Source organism: Columba livia, chromosome Z (assembly GCF_036013475.1).
Source record: "Columba livia isolate bColLiv1 breed racing homer chromosome Z, bColLiv1.pat.W.v2, whole genome shotgun sequence".
Taxonomy (NCBI): Eukaryota; Metazoa; Chordata; class Aves; order Columbiformes; family Columbidae; genus Columba; species Columba livia.
This window is the reverse complement of record NC_088642.1, coordinates 70,345,090-70,367,512: the sequence shown is the minus strand read 5'-3', so window position 1 is coordinate 70,367,512 and position 22,423 is coordinate 70,345,090.

Below are 22,423 nucleotides of genomic sequence, written 5' to 3'. Positions count from 1 at the left end.
GGTCTTGTGTCAGTTACTATTAAGTCCAAGGTGTTCTCAAAACAGGACAAAAGAAGGAAGCCTGTTCCTTAGGAAGGCATGCCCTATCAGAGCAAATATTTATTGAACTCAGTATTGGAAGATCAGAGTTTAAACTGTGTTTAAAACTCCATTAGGAGGTCAGATTTAAGTTATTTAATACATAAGAAATGCAGAGAAACACCCAATTTCTAATGAGAGTCCATAAGACTGATTTTGTTAGTCCCTGAATATGTAGGAATACTCTAATTCTTTATGTTTGGCTAAAGAGGACTAGAAGAATGTTCATCAAAGGTTGGCAATGTAGCTGTTTTGTTTTGTTTTTTTTTTCCTTCTGTGGATGACTAAGGAAGATATATTAGTGTTTTGCCATCTCTTTCTTTATCAGTATTTTCTCCCAGCATCACAGCAATAGGAAATAGGAACTAGGAATGATGTTTTCCTCAGATTCCCAAATATAGGAAATTTCTTTACAACAGAAGCATGTCTGAAATATGTTTCAGACCAGAATTTTGATAAATGAAAACTGAATTTTGTGTCTCTTTACTAATGAGTTTCATGAGATAATACAAAGTCATCAGACAATCATGTATTCACTTCATAGTTCCTGTTCTATGCAATAAACTTGTCCTGAATTTCAAAACAGTCTTATCTTAAACATCTGTTTCAGTGAGATTACTAGCTTCCTATTTGAAAGCAGTGCTCAGGATCTTTTACCAACAGGGGGCAAGAAAGTTTATTATATGCTATCTGCCAGAGTAAGACATTGGCATGTCCTCAAGGCACACATTAGTGTCCCCAGGTCACCACCAAATCTGTTTCAGTGCATTGGTCCAGTCACTCAGACTAATGAACTTGTTTTGCCAAGTATTACGATGCTTCTGCCATCCCATCACCAGCATATGGCTGGTGGCAAATAACCTAGCTATTATTTGCACATCTGTTGAGCAATATTACGTTAAAACATTACATGCACAATTATGTTCAATTATATTAAACAAATCTATTTCACATAATACTGAATCTCCAGGGCTTGCGCATCTTTAGTTACAGGAAGTTTAGTGCAGGGTAGCAGATGTTGCTGATTTTTAAATCAGATAATACATTTAAAATGTCAAGTACAAAATAATAATTTCATAACAGATATTCATTTCAGGCAAATAAATAAAAGTAAAAATTTTTAACTTTTAAAGTCACCAGAGGAGTTGCACAAGTTTAGCATGCCAGCATTTAGTCTTGGACACATGTGAGCAGGCAGGGCATTTTTCAGACTGCAGACAAGTAAGCAACATTTCTCCTTTCGTTTTGGAGTCATTCCCAAGCTCATTTGCAATATGACATGAAAGTGCTAGGTTCCCTTCTTCCCTTTCTCTTCCAATGTTGTCTTAGCTGTTTATCCTTTTTGTAGAAGTGGTCGAGCCTCTGACTTTCAGTACTATAAATAAATCTCATTTATCTTTCTCACTTGGGAAGCCAACAGCCAGAAATACACATTTGAGAAAGGAGACTAGCTTGCTTTGTACCTTAGGCATGGCAGCTAGGGACAGGGAAGACAGGCAGCTAGTGCGGGAGACCACTGGCTTAGATTATTTATAATGATAAATGGAAGTATCTTATCTTCCTTCCAAAAGTTTACAAGCACCAACTGGAGCTCAAAACTGACATCCTAGACTGTTAAAACATAGCAAAGTCCAGTTACACAAAGATCTCTATTGTTGCATGGTTAATGCATTTTGATGAGGAGAGGTTATACTCATCAACAATAAAATACATTGACACTTGAGTCTTCAGGATCAAGGATTTTGTGCAAGATTTTCATGAGGGTAAACAATATTTGCAGTCTTGGGCTGCTCTTTTTAAATGAGTAAATAACACCAGGATTCATTTAAGGGATGAAAAAGGATAATTTGTTTTTATAGTGTGGGAGTACACTTTATTCCCCATCTAGTTCTTCTAGCTGAAAAGAGTTTTCAATAATTTGTCTGCTGGTTGGTATACCTTTCTTCATCTCAAAGCCATGCTTTTAGCAGCTAGATAGCAAAATTTGGGGAGTGCTCAAGAGCAGTGGTAGGATCAAGATGAGTCTCCTGATTGAGTAGAGTATACTAATGGGAGCACCCAGAATGGAGTTGTAGGGTACAGTATCATTTTAGGTGGTGCTTTGGGGTCAGGCACTTCATGCTGTAGAGTTGTTATGAATGCAGCATGGAGGGGGAGTACTCAGTTTGCCTTGGTTGTCATCCATGTAAATGCTGCAAGTGCAGAATTTCAAGGTGAATGCAAACCTTCCTCCCCCTCATCCTTAATCTGTCTGAGGTGAAGGAGACAGAATTACTAATAGACTGACTGTGATTCTGCCAGTTTGCATCAGTTTGTAATAGTTTATGTTGGGAGGATGTCATGGTTTAACCCCAGCTGGCAACTAAGCACTGTGCAGCTGCTCGCTCATCCCCCTGGTGGGATGGGGGAGAGAATCAGAAAAGTGAGAAAACTCGTGGGTTGAGATAAAGACGGTTTAATAAATAAAGCAAAATCTGTGTGTGCAAGCAAAACAAAACAAGGAATTAATTCAGTACTTCCCATAATCAGACAGGTGTTCAGCCATCTCCAGGAGAGCAGGGCTCCATCATGGGTAACAGTTACTTGGGAAGACAAACATGGTGACTCTGAATGTACCCAACTTCTTTCTTCTTCCCCCCAAATATATACTAAGCATGATGTCATATGGTATGGAATATCACTCTGGTGAATTTGAGTCAGTTGTCCTGTCTGTGCCTTCTCCCAGATTCTTGTGTACCTGTGGCCTTTTTGCTAAAAAGTCCTTGGCTTGGTATAAACATTGCTTAGTAACAACTAAAACATCAGTGTATGATCGACATTCTTCTTATACTAAATCCAAAACACAGCAGTAAAAGAGCTGCTAGGAAGAAAATTAACTCTATCCCAGCAGAAACCAAGACAGAATGAAGATGCAGATCTGACCCTACACTATGTCTTTCAAGGTCTCAATAGGAGAGCTATCAAGGGTGGAAGAGGAAAAATGAACACAGTGTGGCAAAAGACATTCACCGGGGGAAGCAGGAAATAAATGGGTGTATAACATAAAAAACCAAAGCAAAACAAAACAAAAACAACCAAAACCAGCCTAGGAGTGCGAAAACAAAAAATCGGAGAAGAAAAGCATGCAAAGAGAGGAAACAGGAAAAGAAAGAGACCTAGCTCTTCTGAAGAGATGCTGTCAGTAGGCAATTATATGAAAAAGGGGAGGAGACAAGTGTTCATGCCTTCTCCCAAAATCCTACTAATCCTCTTATGCGAGAAACTAGGTTATGCCTTTTCCTAAATGCTTAGCTCTTCCTTCAGCTGTCCAAATCTCCACCTGCTGCACAATGGACACAGTATGTATGCATATAGGTGGGAAGAGCACGCCCAAAAATCCGAGGGTGGTAGGAGGGGCAAAGGCTAGGCAGAGAATCTCATTTTATGGGTCAAAGAGGTGCTACTCCCAGGCCAATGAATGGCAACTGTAGGAGGGACTGCCCCAGAGCATCTTGGCCAGTGGTGGTACCAGTTTACTGAGCCATCAACTCTTGGTGCAGCACAGAGATTAAAAACCTGCATTTCAAACACAAAATAAAGAGGATTATGGATGCTTGTTGTGGACTTGCAAGAAAGAACAAGGCACCATGTCAGTCAGAAATTCACACTATAAGCCAAAAGCTTAGCTTGTGTGACCCTGGCATGCAAGAGATACATAAGAAGAACAAAAATTAGAAGGAGGAGGGCAAAAGGCGAGTGTCTGCAGCTCTCTGTGTAGTGAAAAAACCTGACAAATACAGGGGTAGAAGGCACAGAATAAGGCATAGTACAGCCACATTATCTTAGCACATGAAAACAATTTGTTTAATTTGTTCTAAAGAGTTTGTGAAATCACTCCCAACATTAATTCAGTTTACTGTGCTCTTTTGATATCTATGAGAGAAAACATCTCCCCCTCCCCCTTAATCCCCTTTCTCCAAGAGATTAAAAATTTCCCAGGGCAGCACAGGTTACTTTACCAAGAGATTAACTAGCAAAAGAAAATTATGTTACTACCATTGCAGTTAAGGTGATGTCAGCATTCCTTTACTAAACTTCTATTTTTATAGGGTTTATGAGGCTGACACAGCCATAAAAATTCACTGTTACCTCACCTGCAGTACTGTGCCCTGAGATCAAGAGGTCACTTTTCTTCATTGTCTCCTTTCAGTTATTACCGAAAACTTTTTTGGTCCATTTTTATAAAAGCTACAGAAAGAAAAAAATGTACCTCACATGTCTCCATTTTGGAGAAAAATGACAGAGATACTAAAGTTTTAAAAGATTCATGAAATAAGCAGTAACTCATTCAAAATTAAAAGGTCATAAAGCTTTGGAGTGCCTTGGCTTAACAATTCTACATGGTGATTTGCTTAATAGAGTACACAGGTAGCTTTTATTGAGACCTGGGTGTATGTTTCATGGACTAAAAGAAAGCTTCAGGGTAGAAAGCACTGTCAGCAAAGACTTGTTAAGCCCTCTTTAACGATCTGCATTTGGTTGGCTATGGGACAGAGAAGCATTTTACCTCTTCTCCATATCTCCATTCAACTGATTGTGCAATGGCAGAGTTGTCAACAATATGTGACCTTCTGAAGTTTCCCAAAAACAGATCGGGGGGAAAGAAGATCTTCATCCTAGGATAATGGAGAGAGAGAGAAACAGACACTATGCTGACAGTGCATGATTTGCTTGTATGGTAGCAGCGGAGAAACAGGGAGTCCCGAGGGTGGATCGTGACATTTGACAGGTCAAATCCCAGGAAAATCCTCAGGTAAAGGCCGCAGGTTGGATTCACATCTGCTATCAGCTGGCACAGTTTTGCTGAAGTACTGATCCACCTTGGTGGACTGTTGATAGCTGGGTTCTCTGTGCAGGTGTGATGTTTTACAAACCTACATGGACTCAGATGCCTCTGCCTCTGCCTGCACAGAAAGTGTCTGGCACATTTTCTCCATTGATTTTTTTTTCTACCAAATTCAAGTCCTTTATAGGACTATTTCTTCGCCATAACAAAACCAAGCCATAGCCCCAGGCCAAACAGCTCCTTCACCAGCTGTTTGGGGGCAACATCCAAAGAGGTGCAGGGGCTGGTCACCCACCCCTTGCTTCAGGATCTGCTGCAGGAGTCTGTCTTGTCAGGAACCATCTTTGTAGCTTCTTTCAGGAGGAATGTCTGGGCAGGTTGCAGGTGGAGCAATTAATTTCATATGGTTGCCCAACACCAAACCAGCAGGCCATAAAGAGGGAGATTACTATTTTATCAATCCATGGAATCAAGCCTCCAAGAAATACTATATGTATCTATTTCTTGTCCTGATTTCGACAAAGAGGTATATGCATAGGCACCCCACTGCTTAAAATTAAGGATATATGTATCTGAAGATTATTTAGGTTGTACACCAACCAGCACGGGAGAGTAGTTCCACATCCTTCACTGAAATTGGCATATGACCACTGTTGTAGCTAAGAATACACATTTTCAAGATTTGTTAGGATCAAGGCATTTTACTATGAATAGGCACTGACAGACGGTTTGCTGGGTACACACCAAATACAAACAACCTATATCCTAGTCCTGAGGGTACACTTAATGTGGTTTGCTGTATGATAAACAGATCTCATAAATCACCTTAATACACTGGCACTTAATTGTTAATGTGTTCCTTTTCAATTGGGACACTTAGGAAAGACAGAAAAGGAAACATTACTTCCTGGCACTGATGTCTTTTGAAAGAACCAACGTGTTTGTATTGTGACAGATGTGTGAAACTGTTCTTGCTGAAGTCCATGGCAATTTATGGGACATGAAATTCAAGTTTGGAAGCTGGGCAACTAGACCTGCTCTCTGATCTCTCTCTCTTAGAGTTCAGCTGAGTATCAAAAAGTCTTGCATAAGACAACATCTTCAAAAAAATTCTGTAACTCTGTAGTAAACTAAAGAAAGCAATTCTCCAACCCAGGCCCTGCATACTGATAAGAAAGGTGAAGAGGTGATGCAGGAGGAAAAGGCATTGGCAAATATTGATGAGTTTCAGTTGTCCTCATATTGTTATTACATCGGATGATAAAAAGCTATTACCACCTCTCCTGATAGAAAAGAGAGGGCAAAGTGCCATCCCCAGTGAAAAACTCCATTTATTTGAAAAGAGTAACAATCTATTGTGTTGCCTAGAAAAGCTCTGGAGGCCTATCCCAATTCTCTGCACAGATCTGTCATTGTTATGGCTCTATAGATTTATGGAAACCAAAGAAAAGTCACTGTGGTCCACAGAGCCCTCTCCAGATTAGCCGCTTGGTTGCCAGCTTCTGTTCACAGGACAGGATCCCCTCTTTATATGTGACATACTCTTACTTGTGAATGGGGAACATGGCTTGCCGAGGATTGTTATCGTACCAGTTTATGAAGCTTACTGTCATGGTGACATTTAAGTTAATGATCTAAAATCATCTGTTCAGGTGGAGCTCTGTATAGAATTCTTTGTTCTAGAATCAAGTCCCATCTATTTAAGTTCTTAAACTGCTTTATAATCTCGTACAATATGTTTCTACCATTTTGGAACAGTTGACCATCACCAGAAAATTACAGCCTGTTTTTCCCATAGCAAGCATGCTGATGACCAGCATTTCACACACTGTAAACCTTTCCAGTCTTAAGAAAATGCCAGCAACAACTGGACACTTATAGTACAGCAATACTTCAAAAACAGTACTGAAATACAGTAGTACAGAAACATGGAAAAGCTTTCTGCATTCACAGGAAACTGTGGCAATGTCAGAGACTCTATACATACCTAGGCATCCATTGAGTCCGACATCCCCTGAGTCATTTACCACACCTGTTAAAGTGCCAAGAAATAAAGGTATTCTGTAACAAAGACCATGTGGGGTTCAGTTTGCACATTTTGGTCTCAGGTTTGCCATGGACTGAAAATGAGGAGGTTATCAGGTACTTTGCTTCGTCTGATGCGTGGTATTTCACACAGTTTGATAAGTGGCTGTGTGGTGTGCCATTAGCCTCATTAAACCGACTAGATCTGGGAAATAAAGTGACATAAGCATGTGGGCATGTTAGAGCTAGAGTTAACCTGGCCAGAAAACTGACAGTAGTGGCAATGGCACACTAGGAAGCACTTTGGCATGAGACAGATGCTGGCTAACAAATCATCCAGTGACCCAGCATTGTTAGGTGGCTATCTGCATCACCATGCCTTCCCTGTTCTCACATGCTTTCACCTTCAGCACAGAAATAAGCCTGCCAGAACTGTGAATCACAGAGACACATTGCGCTTTCAACGACTTTAATTTATCCAGTTCCGTTCAGTGCAATCATCCCTAATAACCTTTGTGGTTTGTCTAACTTTAAAGTGACTCCTGCCTCTAATAACACTATGAAACAGAGCGTGGTGGGTTTTGTCATTGTTTTTATTTGTTTGTTTTTATTTCCTTCTTTTTTCCTTAAGGATTTCAGATAAGAATTCCATTCAGGTTTAATATCACAGTTATTATGGATTTAAATGAACACTGTCTGTGTTACTCACACACAACATTGCCTTTGTCCATTATGCAAGAGTCACAATTTCATTTCTTATTGCAAATGCATAGCTTTTGTTATTTAGAAGCTAATACATGCTTGTACTTTAATAATACTTGGAAATAAGGAAAATGTAATTACAAAGGGTATGCTCCCTATTAACTTGTTTGTACACTAGAATGTGGCCAGTCTTAGCTTAATAGTTTTCCCAATGAATTTAAGATAGAGGGAGAAATGAGCACACAGTGCCTGACCTTCAGGAAGGGATTAGCCTTTAATCCCCAAAGACAAAGATATGGTACCAGCCCTGCTATTTGAGGTACTTGGTTTCTTGGTGTTCAGACACGTTATCGCTCAGCAGTAGCTGCAGGTACCTCCCTCAGTTCAGCATATCTCAGCTCATGTGTTACAGGAACAGGAGAAAGGAGCAGTGCTTAAATAGTGGCTAGCTAAACCTCCGGGTAGTACAACTAAGCACACCTACTACTTCAGATATATTTATGTGGCAATGTAGGTTGGTCAGTCCTGGGAAACCACCACCTTTCACATGAGTTGGGGCAAAGTAGTCTCAGAAAGCTGCAAAATCTGCTTGGTAAGAAAGGTAAATTTTGCCACTTTTGACTCGGGATCTCTGGGGCATGCAGTGCAAGGATGGATTTCCCTCTCTTCTGCTGAAGATCTCTGTGACAGGAGAGCAAAGTTGCTTTCTCACTCTTCTCTTGCCTTTCAACAGTTAAAAAAAAGTAAGGTCATAACATCAGAAGGAATCAGGGCTTCTGGCAACCTCACAAACTTTCCTAAATGTGGAAACAACCTTGGTGGGAGAAGCAGCGGAACAACATGTGCGCTAATGGCTTCCCTCTTTGAGAAGTGCACATTCATGCATCCGCTGTGAATCCCAGCAGACCAGAGCTATAAGAAGGGGTCATATAGATTTTTCTATCCTTGATAAAGTCCTTAGAGTCCTAAACAGATGGACTGTGGCAGAAATAGACAGTTTTGGGTGCACTTATGACTCTGAAGCAATCAAGATATCATCCAAGTAAATAAGCACTTCCACTTTCAGAGATCTTAGGAAATTAGTAACTCATCCCCTAACCATGGCTATTCTAGGAGTGAAGCACAGGCCAAACACCCCTGTGTATTGCTGGTGTGTAGCACCTGTTCGCAAAGGCTTTCAAAGGTGCTTTGAGTAGCTTGAATGCAGAAAGGTCAAGATACAAAATGAGGTTTTACCTGAAATCTGTTTATATCAGAAAATATCTATTTCTGACTTGTGTCACCACCATGTGCAACATATTTGTAGTTAAAAAGCAGCTCAAGGAGATAACACATATGTATCAAAGAGAAAGAGTTTTTAGTGCGATGAGGCTAAGTTAATTCAATACCAATGAGCAATTCCTTTTGACAGGTAACACTGTGTTAGGCTTCTCTACATTTTGTGTAACCAAGATTAAGTTCAGATGTGAATTCCAGATTCTCCAGCTCATCAAGAACAGATCACTCTAATTCCAAAACTGGTAACTGTAGTGGAAAAATAATCAGAGAATAGTCATCAGGTGCAACACTCCTACAAGTACACAAGATTAGGGGGATATATTCCCCTGTGTTCATCTATAAAAAACACTAGACTAATGAAAATCCAATTTCAACTTCTCCCTGGGACTTCTTTGTCATTTTGTACCAAACCTGAAAGCATGTCCATACTTCACGTCTCTGGTGGCAGAAAGTTTTGCCATTGTGGTTCTTGACTCCAGATTTTTTTTTATTTTTTTTTTTTTTGTGACAAAGGAAGAAAATTTTTGTTATTTTTATTAATACTAATGTAACATATGTGGCAGAACTGTGGCATCAAGGTACATCTTTATTCTTCTTTCCTGATGTGCTTGCCACTCACATAGTCATGAAGTGACTGGTTTTGTACAAACCGAGCTTCATGTACACTTATACAGTTTGCAAACTAGCCAGCTGTTCATTTGAGCTAATGTATATTTGCTGAAAGAGAGGCTGCACCTGACCCAAAGATGCATTCCACTATGCAAATGCAAAATACAAGTAATACAAAAAAATACAATACAATACAAAAAGCCTGAAAAAGAAAATACCAGTTTTTCTTAAATTTAAGATATGTCATTATTAGCTGAATCTAACCTTAAATGTATATTCAACAACCTGTTCTAAGCACTGAAATTTAGCATAGCTTCACTTACAATTAATGAAGATATGAAAAATACCATAAGTTGTGAATCCACCCTGAAAAAGTTTGAGCTAAATGGAGCAGTAAAAGACCTTTTAAAGCTGGAAGGTGAGGGTGAAAATGAAACTGCTTTTGTGTAATAAATAGAGATTTAGCAGCTTAACCTTACGCATCTGGGTTTGTGAATTGTGGCCTTAGGCTACAACAGCACAAGGAGACCAGTTTCTCCTTGGAAAGCTGAAAATACATCATTACAAAATCCAATGGTCTGCATTAACTTTGCTTTTTTTCTCTTTTCTTTAGCATCTCAAACCCTCTTATTGTTATGGTAACAGATACACGAACTGGCATATGGCAGTCATTCACTAGAATCAATTTTGCAGTAAATGTATCTTATCCAAGAAAACTATTTAGGTAATCTAGAAAGACACTAACCAGAAGTTTTTCCTGCAGAATTACAAACTATCTTAGGCTCCTTAGCCTCTCACTAACAAGCTGAAACAAGCACTAGTCCAAATAGCTGCTAACAAACTTCTTTTTTTTTTTCAGGGAAAGCCAGCTATTACCATATTTTTTTCCTAATTCAGTCTCTTAGGGATAGTCTTCTAAACATAGCAGTTAACACTTTCCAGTTAGCTTAAACTTGTATTATGCTGTGAATTGGATAACTTTCAGCTGTTCCATGGTTCTTTCATGTCTATGACTTACAAAAATCTTCAACATGTGAATCCACATTCTGAGGAGCCAGTTGCTGTAAGAAATTCAAAATGTTCCAGTATGCAGGGATGAATCCTGTCTCATCTCATGGTTGGTCTTCATGGGCTTTTTCTCTTGCCTCAGCACTCTTTCTAACAGCTGATTTCTTAAGTATCTGATTTTCTACCTGCACTGTAGAAATCCAAGGTGCTTTTGTTGACACTGAGGATACTGATGGGTTAAAATAGCTGTGAAGATCTGTTCTGTAGCATCGATGCTCTAAAAGATAAAAATATGAAAAACACAGGAGGCATAATGGAGTCTTGTGAACAGTGCTGCTGGAAGATATTTTACATTTACTGTGCATATTCCTTTCCACTCTAAAACTATTTTCTCTCCCCAAATATATAACAAGAAAATGCAGTTTACTGTTAATGAAATACACTGAACTATTATTGACAATACAGTCTATATTTTTAGTTAGTGATGGGTTGTATACAGCGATTTTTTCATCCACAACCAATCTACATCTGGTTTTTTATTACAGACAGAAATTCCTCTGCACTACAGAGAAAATATGTGATCAGTTCTGGTGATAGAGGAAATGTAGATTTTTCTTTAAAATTATTTTTCGTTCGTTATTTCCTTCTGAAGTTAACATGAAACTGCTGAGAATTCCTAGATTCCTTATAGTTAGATTTAATAAAAGATGTATTTTACTTCTGTAGGGTTTTTACATTAATAGTTAAGACAAATGCAATAGTAAGTCCCCTAGAATGAACACTTGTCAAATAGTTTAAAATTATCTATTCCAAAGCTTTCAGTTGAATCCAATTAATATTGCTGGGCGAGAGTGGAGGACCTTCAGCTGATGCTTTTCAAATTCATCAAAAATCATAATGAATACTTTTATCCATATTATGTCTAAGCCAAGTCCATCTTTCTGAAATAAAGGAGGATAGGAACTTCGCCAGTGATAAAAAGACACGTTTTACATTTAAGTTGTTAATCCTGGGCTATCATTCATTGCACGTAATTGGTTTCTTAATTGCATTTCCTCAAAAATCCCATCTGTTCAGAGTTCAGCAACCTCTTGCTGGTAAGACCAGCACTGTACAATCTCCAGTTAAATGTGTTTGCCTTTTCCAGGATTTCAGTATTGAACTCACTGAGATGCACCAATTAAAGAGTAACTAAGTGAAGAATGGAATGGTTCATTTTGTGGAGCATTTCTCATGCTTAAAGGAAATCAGTGCCACTTTATTTGCAATAATGGAATTTTATTAACTTAGATTAGTAGTTTTCAAAGTCTTTTTCAGCTTTTCAGTGGGGATGTGCATCGATGTATACTGCACAGCCGGACTAGGTAGCAGGCTGGATTTCTTTAACTGCTTTCTAAGAATCCCTGTATCCGTTTCCTCCATACACCAGAGATATGCTGGTTGAAATCCATTGACTTAGTACATAAATGAAAAAGGCAGGACACCTTATTAGAAATGCCGGAAGGAAGAAGGATGATATCACGGCTAATAAAATTATTTCAGGTTGCTTGTTCTGTCTGCTGCAGGATTGTACCCAGGTCAGCAAAGCCCAAATTTTTGAGTATATCTAGAAATACAGCTGCCAAGAAATCAAGGCATTTCTATGCCTTGAAAAACTGTCCATTTGTGCCATTGCATCTTCTGGATAGAAAAATAATTAATCCTTTTTAAAAACAGAGGGAAAGAGGTAAACGTGGTATAAATATAAAGGCATGAAACTCATGGGAGATACAGGGTATAAATTTATGTGTGACAGGTACACACACCCCAATGAGGTCCGGAGCTTTTAATACGATGGCTGATGGCTCTTTAGCACCTTTTGTGCCCTACTGTGGCTGTCCCCATGTACCCACCTTGGTCAATGCCAACAGTCACACCCCCCACCTCCCAGGGCACCATGACTCCTCATATTCACCTCCTCTTCCCTGGGGCAGGAGGATGGGGAAGACTCCACCTCTACATATGAAGTCCTCAGCCAACAAGGTGCCCAAGTCCAGAGAAGCTTCTAGACCATGCTTGTAATGACCACAACCAGATCTGACCTGGTTATAGAATGAGACACTTGCCAAAGCCCCCCTTGGAGTGGTCTTCTTGGGGCACCAAAACTGTAAACAGAGCCCGCTCCTTAGACAGAGACACTGTTTAAGGAGATTTCCCAACACTGAGAGTCCTCACCATCTCCTTGGTGAGTGATTTTCCTTCTGGATATATCCATGGCTGAACACTGCCCTTGCTCTCCCCTGGGCAAGTGATTATTTCTTCTGAGTATCCTTGAGTGAGAGAGTCCTCTTTTTTGAGTGACTGTGTGCATGCTGTGGATCATCACCCTTGTCTGATTGCATGGAAATAATATCCCAAACTGTTATTTTGAACCAGCAGTTTATTAAATATTGTCAGAATGTGACTGATTTTGGATTACCCCTCCAGCTTTGTACTGGTCTCTGTTGTTTGGTTTTGGTCTGTCATTTGGTTTCAGTTTTGATTCCAAATTGAAGTTGTCTTAAGCTTGTTGTTTACTTGGAATCATTTTGGGGTGGCTCTTACAGTTTGCTGAGGTACCTTGCTTACCATGAAGTCTGCCAGTGGAAACTACTGATTCTTGTATCCAGCCATTACTACCTCACCCAGTCACTCGAGTGTCATCTTGGAAAACTTTGCCACTTCTCTGGTAAGCTGGTTGCCTTAGTTCATATTGGAAACTATGTAGAACCCACGAGACTGTTTAAAATGACACAAAACCATTACATTTAGAACAGCAGCTTAGACTTTATATGATTTCAATTTTTGTATATTTGTCAAACAAACAACTTTTCTGATTAGAGTAATTATAAATGTTATTTGGGTGTTATGTGCTTACATTACACAGTACTTACATTTTGCATATACAGTTGCTGAGTTTAATTCAGAAAGCAGCACTGAGTGGCCATGGCTTCCATATGTTAAAGTACAGATACCTATACATGTGTAGATATGTCTGAATGTGTAGGTGTGTTACAGAACTTGTGATTTTTTGAATTTTATCAGGATGGGCCCTCAGTTCATCATCTGGCCAGTCAGTTGCTTGGACACAATTAAAGGACCTGAAATATAACAATAAAATTGATGTTACTTTTGGTGAAGAATGGGGACAGAGGAAGAAGATTGTCTGAGGAAGACCACTGCAGGATAAAATGATTTATATGGCAACCTGCTTTCAAAGTAAACATAAGCAAATGGCTCATTTAATAGGCATTGTTTTCCTGATCAAAACTTGTCTTCTTTATGAGTAATTTTTGTGTGTATTCATTACTATGATTTATAGAAGAGTTTTCTTTCTTGCTGCACTTCTACATCAGCAGGCACTTTCTCATGTGCCCATCTATCATTTTAATGCAGATAAAAAGCAGCGTCTTGCTGAATCAGTGAACAAAGATTTTGCAGAGAGTATCTCAGCTCAGCTAAGAAACAGGCACTTCAGTGAGCTGTTACTTGCGATGCAATTGGTGGTACCTCAGTAGCTTTGAAAACATGCTCTTAGATCACTGAAAGAGCACTAGATGAAAGCAAAAGGTTGAGCAGCCACTTAAGCAACTTCTCTGTGACTGATATAGTAAAACCTTGCTAAAACTCAAACTGGAGCCCTTTACCCAACTAAGGGCCAAGCTGGATCGTGCCTGTCCCAGAGCAGAGGCACAGTCACCTCTGGAAAGTCGGAAATGGGACTGGAAGTACACACAGTATTTGTTCAACTGAGATATGGAAAAAGATAGCAGGTCTGTAATTTCAGTTTTTCTGCACAGAAACAGGTGCTGCAAGCCTGGAGAAAGTCTCCATGGGACAACATTTTGCAGAGTTAGCTAGAAGACACTTTCTTCTGTGACATACAATGTATTTTGTAAGTATACGAGTTAATTTTTCCAATTCTGTGAATTTCATCTCTCAAAGTTTTTTAGCATTCTTCTTTCCTCTGTGACAATAACAACTTCATTTTTGACAGGACTACAAAAATATTGTAAGACTAATCAAACAGGCCTATTTCCTTCTTGTTTCTATACTAAAATGCAATTCTTTTACTGCTCTTTTTATACTTCTGTTGGTTAATAGTAGGATAAAGTGTACGTATTTGGACCAATAACATTCTTCAAAGCGTTGTTCCACTCCTCTTTCTTTGACTTCTTCCCCCAGTAAGCATAAAATATAGTCTTTGGATATCTCAAAGATTCAAAGGAAAGTTGTGATGGTTGAATGAAAATTTCACAGGTAAATTTTAGTGTTTGGTATTTTCACACAGTTTAGCAAGTCGTGTTTCCCTAGTAATGCAAATACAGAAATTAACTGCTCTTTTTTTTTTTTGTTTAAATTATTATTTTATTCACAAAAAAAGCAAAAGCAAGCAGATCTGCAATATTATTAAAAAAACCCAAAACTGTTCTTACAGAAAACATAACATGTGACAGAGAATATAAGACATTTGTGGGAAAAAAAAATCAAACTTATACTAGGACAGATCTGCTTTTAGAAGCTCTTGTGCATGAGGAGATTGGTTGATATTCTGTTTTGTGATCTAATGAACAGTGAGAGTTGTCAATACTGACCAAAATAGTAAATCAAGAAGTTCTTGGTGAGACCCTGAGTTAAAAGAAGTGGTTTTTGTGCTTGAACAGCTCATGCTGTCATACCAAGATGTTCTTAGCCAAAGTTCCTAAGTAGACGGTTACTTGTATGTTCTTACCATGTTCACCTACTGCTAAGTATCCTCCCCTCCCTGCACCCAAAGCTTTTAATCTACTGTCCAATTTCAGGTAACCTTGATGACTATAGAGAATATATATTGATGATCCACCTTGATAACTATATAAAATATATATTCTATAGAGAATAGAACAATTTGGGGTAACATGACAAGGATCATGCTTCATCATTTCCCTTGCTTACAGAGAAAATTGCTGATGATAAAATTAGGACTCTGCTTTTCACTCCAGCCAGGCTGGCCAGCACTTTCTGTCGTTCAGTTTATCTGGTATCAATCTTTGTTACTGATGCAACATAATAAATTCCACTTTAGCCTAGGTTATCATCTTATGTAGCCAGTTAACCCACCCAAAATATCAGACAGTGTGCTTTACATCTTTGTTCTACAAGTGTAAATGACTATTCAGAATGTACAGGAATGCCAGACAAAGTGAAGGTATGTCAGAGATGCACAGCATCATAGTGTAAAGAACATAATTCATACAACAGGCATCCATTTAAATCAATTATGTGGAAATGTAAGATACTTCCATTTCACCAAAGTCTTGCAAAAATTCTCGCTTTGAAGAAGGATGAGGAGGCTGTTTTTAAATGTTGTCTAAACTATTTTAGTTCTGGTTGTCTGAAACAGTAGCTAAGATTTCTATCAAGTTCAATGGCATTAGCACGGGCATATTAAAGTGCTCAAGACGCAACCAAAAAACTACTCTCAGTGTAGGAAGGACTGCTGAGATGGCTACAAAGGAGACCTAGTTCTGTACAATCCAAGTGGCTTTAGTGGGCAATAAATGACCTCCCATCAGTTCCCTGGAACGGACCTGAATTTCACGGCCTTCCAGCATCGTGCTGACACTTTCTGGGTAGAACTTTAGCAATTAATTAGGTAGAAATAATACTATTTAACTTCCTGTTTGGAATGGTTAGATAGCTCTAACATCTGTGTAAAAATAGCATCTCGAGTGTTCAAAATCAAGAATTAATATGTAAACTATTGAAAGATGGCTCTGAAATTCTTCTGAAACTTCAGCTGGGATACCTTGTCTTTGACTTGAGAGAGTTTTGCGCCTGCAGGATTCTGCAGAAGTCTGTGCATTTTTTTCAAATTTTACTTCTGAGCCAAGACAGCTGAAAAACTTGAAAATCACAAAAGCAGAACTCCTCCTGCAATGCCAAGTCCACCAAAGAGTTGTAAAAATAAGGAAACAAGGAATTGTAAGAGTCTGGACATTGTGACCTTGTAGAAATCTTTTTCGGCTGACAATATTGAAAAAGTCCTTTTGTGACATTGTCAATGCTTACCAAACAAGTGTTTTCATTCTGTGTTGTTTTTTTGAATACAAATTGATCTTTAATAGGCCATTGGTGGTAAGCCTCTCAGACACATTCTGTCTTCATGCACCTGCAGCAAGACTATGAGCCTAGCATCAAAGAATATAAATGTGTTGCAGCTGCTTTTTGTCTATAATGGAGGGCTGGTCATGAGAGGTGATCTTTGAGCCTTGGAAAGTTTAGTGAATGCAGCAATAGAAGGTTTTTTGGAACTTAATTTGCCCTCTTCTTTTTTCTTCCTAAAGCTTCCATAGATATAATATGGAAGAATTTAGAAATTCAACAGGCTGCTCTGTGCCAAAGGCAGGAATGTCAGATTTTGTCCAAATGCCAAGGTTTGTGGTTTATGTGTTGTTTTCTATGCAACTGAACAAAACTGCCGGGGTGAGACTCTTTCCTCACCTGGAGGGGGTTGCTCCTGCCTAAATCTTGTTCAAAGGAGTCGGGCTTCTCCTACTCCTTGGTGTCTGGGGGCATAGAAGGGGAAAGAAAAGGGAAATATAGAGAGGTTATATGTAAAGAAGGATAAAGTAGTGCCATCTCACTGGATAAATTAACTGAAAATATGAATGAGTCTAACAGAAGCCATCACCTCTACCACTCCTCCAGGCTCCAGATCAACCTTTGGTGGCTGAACCAGATGAAACCATTTCTAAGTACAGCACAGCTGTACAAGCTTAAGATTGTTGCTGTGAACACCTTTCATTCCTCAGCTCCTGATATCTGATGTATACTTATCCACTCAAAGAACCTGTGTTGTTATGAGATTCTGGATTTAGAAAGGGCATCAAGTGGCAGGAGCAGACGAGTTTCTGGGACAAAAATTTAATTGTTTTAATGAAGATGCATTCAGAAAGAAGGCAAAAATAGTAGTAACACTCACTGTCTTGTGAATATTCTTGAGAGACAAATGGCAACATAGCTTAGAGAGAACTTTTCAGTAGTAACAGATAAATCCATCTGTATTATATTTTGACAAGAAGTACTTAAAGAGCTTTGTTCATGTCTTAAACAGCAAAGGATTTCTGTTGTTCTTACTGTGTCTGCATCTCATCTCCCAAATGCTTGTTCATGTAGCTTTGATTCAATTGATCTCCATGACCACTTCTCATTGCCACTCTATTTTGATCTTTCAGGAGCTGAAGGGTACCTAAATTTGGAAGGATTTTCTCATGCATGCAATGGAATAGTTATTCATTTGTACTAATTTTTCATGATCTGTCCTTTCAAAATCAGAAGCTTAGTGAAAAAAAATAGCTCAATGCAGCCTGATGCCAGCAAAACTGCACCTGGTTTTGCTTTGGATTCTTGTGGTTTGATGAAGAAGGAAAGAACAGAATTATTATGCACTCCATCTCTGGTTAAATAGATGATGAAGGCTTAAAATAGTCTGCCAGTCAGAGAAGTGGCTACTGTACTAAAGCTGCAGGAACAGGTTATGGATGCAGATCAGAGTAATGAACATATCATCAAAGTTGTTTCTTCTAGGATGTTAAGATTAAGACATTCACAGATGTTTAGGGATTCTGAACAGTTTAGGCCATCAATGCCTCAAACTTAGACTGCCACCAGGACTAAACTTCATCCAACATCTAGAAAATTATAAGTGATGTTGCAAGTTCTCAAAAGCCATGTTTCTGTAACTCTGTGGTTAAAATACTGTTATAGTTTGCTTTTAAATTGATTCAAAGTTCTGTTATTCATAATTCCATGCTTCAGTTTTCACTGAAGTGTTAACAAGAAGGTGATTGTCTGAGACCACCTTCCAAATTTTTCTTTTGTCATACCTAAAACTTTGTCCAAGTCTTCAAAACAACTAAATAGGGCTACACAACTGTGTTTCTGGAAAAAAGAGTATAAATAATTAATAATAATTATTAAGTATAAATAATTAATTCACAAGGGTTAACAAGTTCTAATATATTTTTTTGCTAGTATTTACCTGGGATAATCCTTGTGTGGCTCCAGTGTATTTTTGTTTTTCCAAATTAAACTCTGGCAATCAGAACAGGTGGTATAGTCTCCCTCAGAAAGGTAAATGAGAACAGGCTAATAAACAAGCAATAGGCACAGTTCACCATTCAGCACAAGTCAGTATTGAGGCTTTTGTGGACACCAGGAAGACATGATCACACACCTCATGCCTAACTTAACGGCATGCCACAGAATCTGTCTGAAGTCTGGCTGTGGCAAGTTCATATTGGATTAGACAGACTTACTAGATAACTGTTGAAGGCATCCTTTCAGGTCAAAGTTTGTCTATTTTGTTATTAGAGAAAATTAGAGGAATCTTCACAACATGTTTTTAATGTAATCATAGTTACAAGCTGTGCTTTTTGGCTCGAGAAATGCATTAATGGCATGAAAAAGAACAGCGAGCCAGCCCTTCTTTGAGAAAATTATATGGTAATGATAAGCTGCCTAATCCTTCAGGAGAACAGTCCATTTTGCAGAACAGATAATTTTCACATAGTTGAAAGAATACCATGAAAGCCCCTTGAAGACTGGCAGCTGACTACCATACAGAGGGATGGATTTTTGTTCCATGTTTGCCAGCCAGTCAAGGCTATCAGCCTAATAACTCTCTCAGTGCGTTATAACAGCTCAATGTAGACCCATTAAGAGCCCTTGATCACATCAGAAAGAGAACAGACCTCCATGCTCATGCAAGGAGGAGAGAAACGAAAGCATCTGTTTCTGTGAAAGCAAATCTATATAGCTGCTAACAACACTTTACAGCAGCATCAGTGATGACATTAATATGAGAAGTTTGAATACCATTTCTCATCTTGATGCTCTTTTTCATTAGGCAGCAATGGAATAGCATCATGTAAACTGCAGCTGGTTTAGGTCAGACGAGGGAGTAGAAAGCTGTCAAAATGCTGAAGTTCAGGGTGGGCCAAAGCGCTCAGAAGAATGTGGCATTTATTTGAAGCTGTAGAGACACTAGATTTATTGGATTCCATCCACACAATTAGGTTTACAGTTCTCTTGTGAAATGTGCGTGTATTAGAATAGTGATAATGAGGAATAAGCCAGCTTCATCCAGGACTGGAGTGTCCTTTCCAGGCAAGGAAAGACTGAGCACTAAAAGACCCTCTCTGAACAGGAAAAGGAGAAAAAGAGAGCTGTGACATAGCCGACCACAATTTCTCATGCACGCAGATGGCTGCCCTGGCAAAGCCTGTGCATGGAGAGCAGTATGTCTGTGTTACAACCCTGTGAAGTGACTTGGGAGCAAATAGATTAGGAAACATTTGACTAATCTGTAGGTGAAGTCCATGACTAGAAGAAGGAAAAGGCATTGACCGTTAAATGACAGGTTTTTTTGGTAGTTTTATACTGTTTGATGTACTTCGTAAAGGATAGTAAGCTCTCATCTGGTTTACCAAGGAAGAAGACATGGCATGTGCAACTGTGGCTGAACTTATGCCAAACAAACTCTGGGGAGGAGTGGCTCTCGCTGATCTTCTCCTGGGGATGTGTGATTCCACTCAGGGAATGTACAATATTCCCCTGCCAAAGCTTCCAGCCCCCAATGTGCTGCAGCCAGGCGAGAAACTGGCAGCCTTCCTCCCTCGCCCAGCCCCTCAGAGGAATACAGTCAGTCAGTTGTGACTGAACAGATAAAAAATCTTATCTGCCACCTCTTACAGGAATATGGTACCTTACAAAACAGTATGGACAGGCTTTTTTTCCCAGATACTTTGTATTCTCTTGGATTAAATGACTTTCCCATGTGGTCCTCCATTTCTCACCACACGTCAGTGGCCGTAAGGAAAGGCTGATGTTCACAGGCATCACAGTCAGCACAAGTGACAATGGCCACTGGATATACTAATCCTTTAATTTCAAACACCAGCCAATAACATTATGTGTACCAATGTCCTAATGACAAAAAGAAAGGCCAGGCAGAAGTCATGCAATGATGATAAACACTTCAATAGCTTATTCCATAACTGAAAACTTGCCAGGCCATTCTACGCCATGAAAATGCAAATAATCCATGAGTTCATATCCAAGTTTTTAAATGAGTACTATATACATATATGTAGCATTTGCACCAACAAATCTGTCGTACATGGTGAGCAAACAAAGAGGTGTAAATGAGCAATAATTTAACTGATCCAACTGAAAAATCTCTTTGCAGGAAAGACACCAATACAGACATGGGCACTACTGTAGAGAGAATTTAGGCTTGCTGATAAAACTCTAAAAATAAATGTAAATGAAGCTATAATACATAATACTTGTATTTCAGGTGGTAGACAGCTGCCTATTCTTTAGTGCTCAGGTTGGATTGGTGGAAGTAAGGGACTGGACTGAATTCTAAAGAGGAGAAATGTGACCTTGTGCTACACTACATAGTGCAGCAGATTATCCAACTTCACAGAGAGCGAGAGTGAGTAAAGCTTAGCATAAACTAAACTTCCTTTTTACTGCATGTAATCTAAGAATTAATGTCAAAAAACAACAGAAAAACAGTTGGCATTATTTGCCACAGAGTGAAGGGTTTACTGATGGGTTGTGTTTTTGCCATGAAGATTAATCTATCTGTTGTTCTTACAGTCAACGTAGCACTTTGTGAAAAAACTTCTGAAAACCAGATATGAATGACCCTTCTGCAGTTTCTTCTACACCCTCACTGATCCGATGTTGTAAGTCTTGGATGTTGTCTCTGTAGGTGTTGTGCAAGAGGTGTAAAAGTGTATGTACAGCAACCCAGAGATCAGTGTGAGACTACTCATGTTCCCTGCAGCACAGGGACAGTAAAGCCAGTGAGGACAGGTTTGGGAAAACATTTTAAAAGTATTTTTTAGTGAAGTGAAAACCCTGTCTGCATTGACCTAGAAAAGGTGAGCCAGAGAAGTACCCTGGTGCTGCTGCTGTGTTGGGGAAGTTGTTGCTATGAAAACTGTACATCCAGCAAAACCAGTGTCATTTCTGGCCATGGGGCATGAAGCCATGGGGTTATGTTTGAAGAACTTGGAACTTGCACCTCACATCTCTTCCCAGTGCACGAGTGTGATACCAACTGTCCAGAAAAGGACTAGTGAAGGATGGGAAAGAAGCTATGGGATTACTGATTCTGAAAGGAAAAGCCTGTTGGCTGTGACACTTAGCCCTAGGGACTAAGACTAGGCAAGACTCCTGGGTAGTTTAAGACCTCAAGATGTAATCGCCAGAGCTGTGTTGCCCTTTAGAAATAATTAACAATAACAATAACAATAACAATAATAATCATCATCGTTGCCATCATAATCACCATAGATTAAATTATTAATTATTATCAAAATAATTAATAATAATTATTATCATTAATTTTTAGCCTTTCCCTCTTTACTGTCTCTAAGCAGCAAAAGTGGTGTGGACTGCTGTTCAGATTAGGAGAATTATATAAAAGTCCCATAGCCAGCCTTGTGAATTTGGAAAACATCTATAATGGAATTAAAAAGAAAAAGAATATTTAAGGAGCAACAGAAGTGAAGTAGAGAAGGTTCTTAATGAATATTTTCCAAATAACTCTGGGATTTTTATACTGATGTTGCAAATTCTCTGTGAATGTACCATTTGCTATAGTACTATGTTTTTTTCCATGATACAAAAATACAAGTGACGTTGCAAAATAAAACAAAATAATTCTGATGTGTGCATGGACTCCATCTGCATGCATGCTATCTATAGTACTAGGGTTTAAATGCAACATAGTCCATTTTGATCTGCTGTTTATAGATCCCAATGGGGGTTTTTCACATAATTTAATCTCAGTGATTTCCATTAGACAAGAGACCAACCATA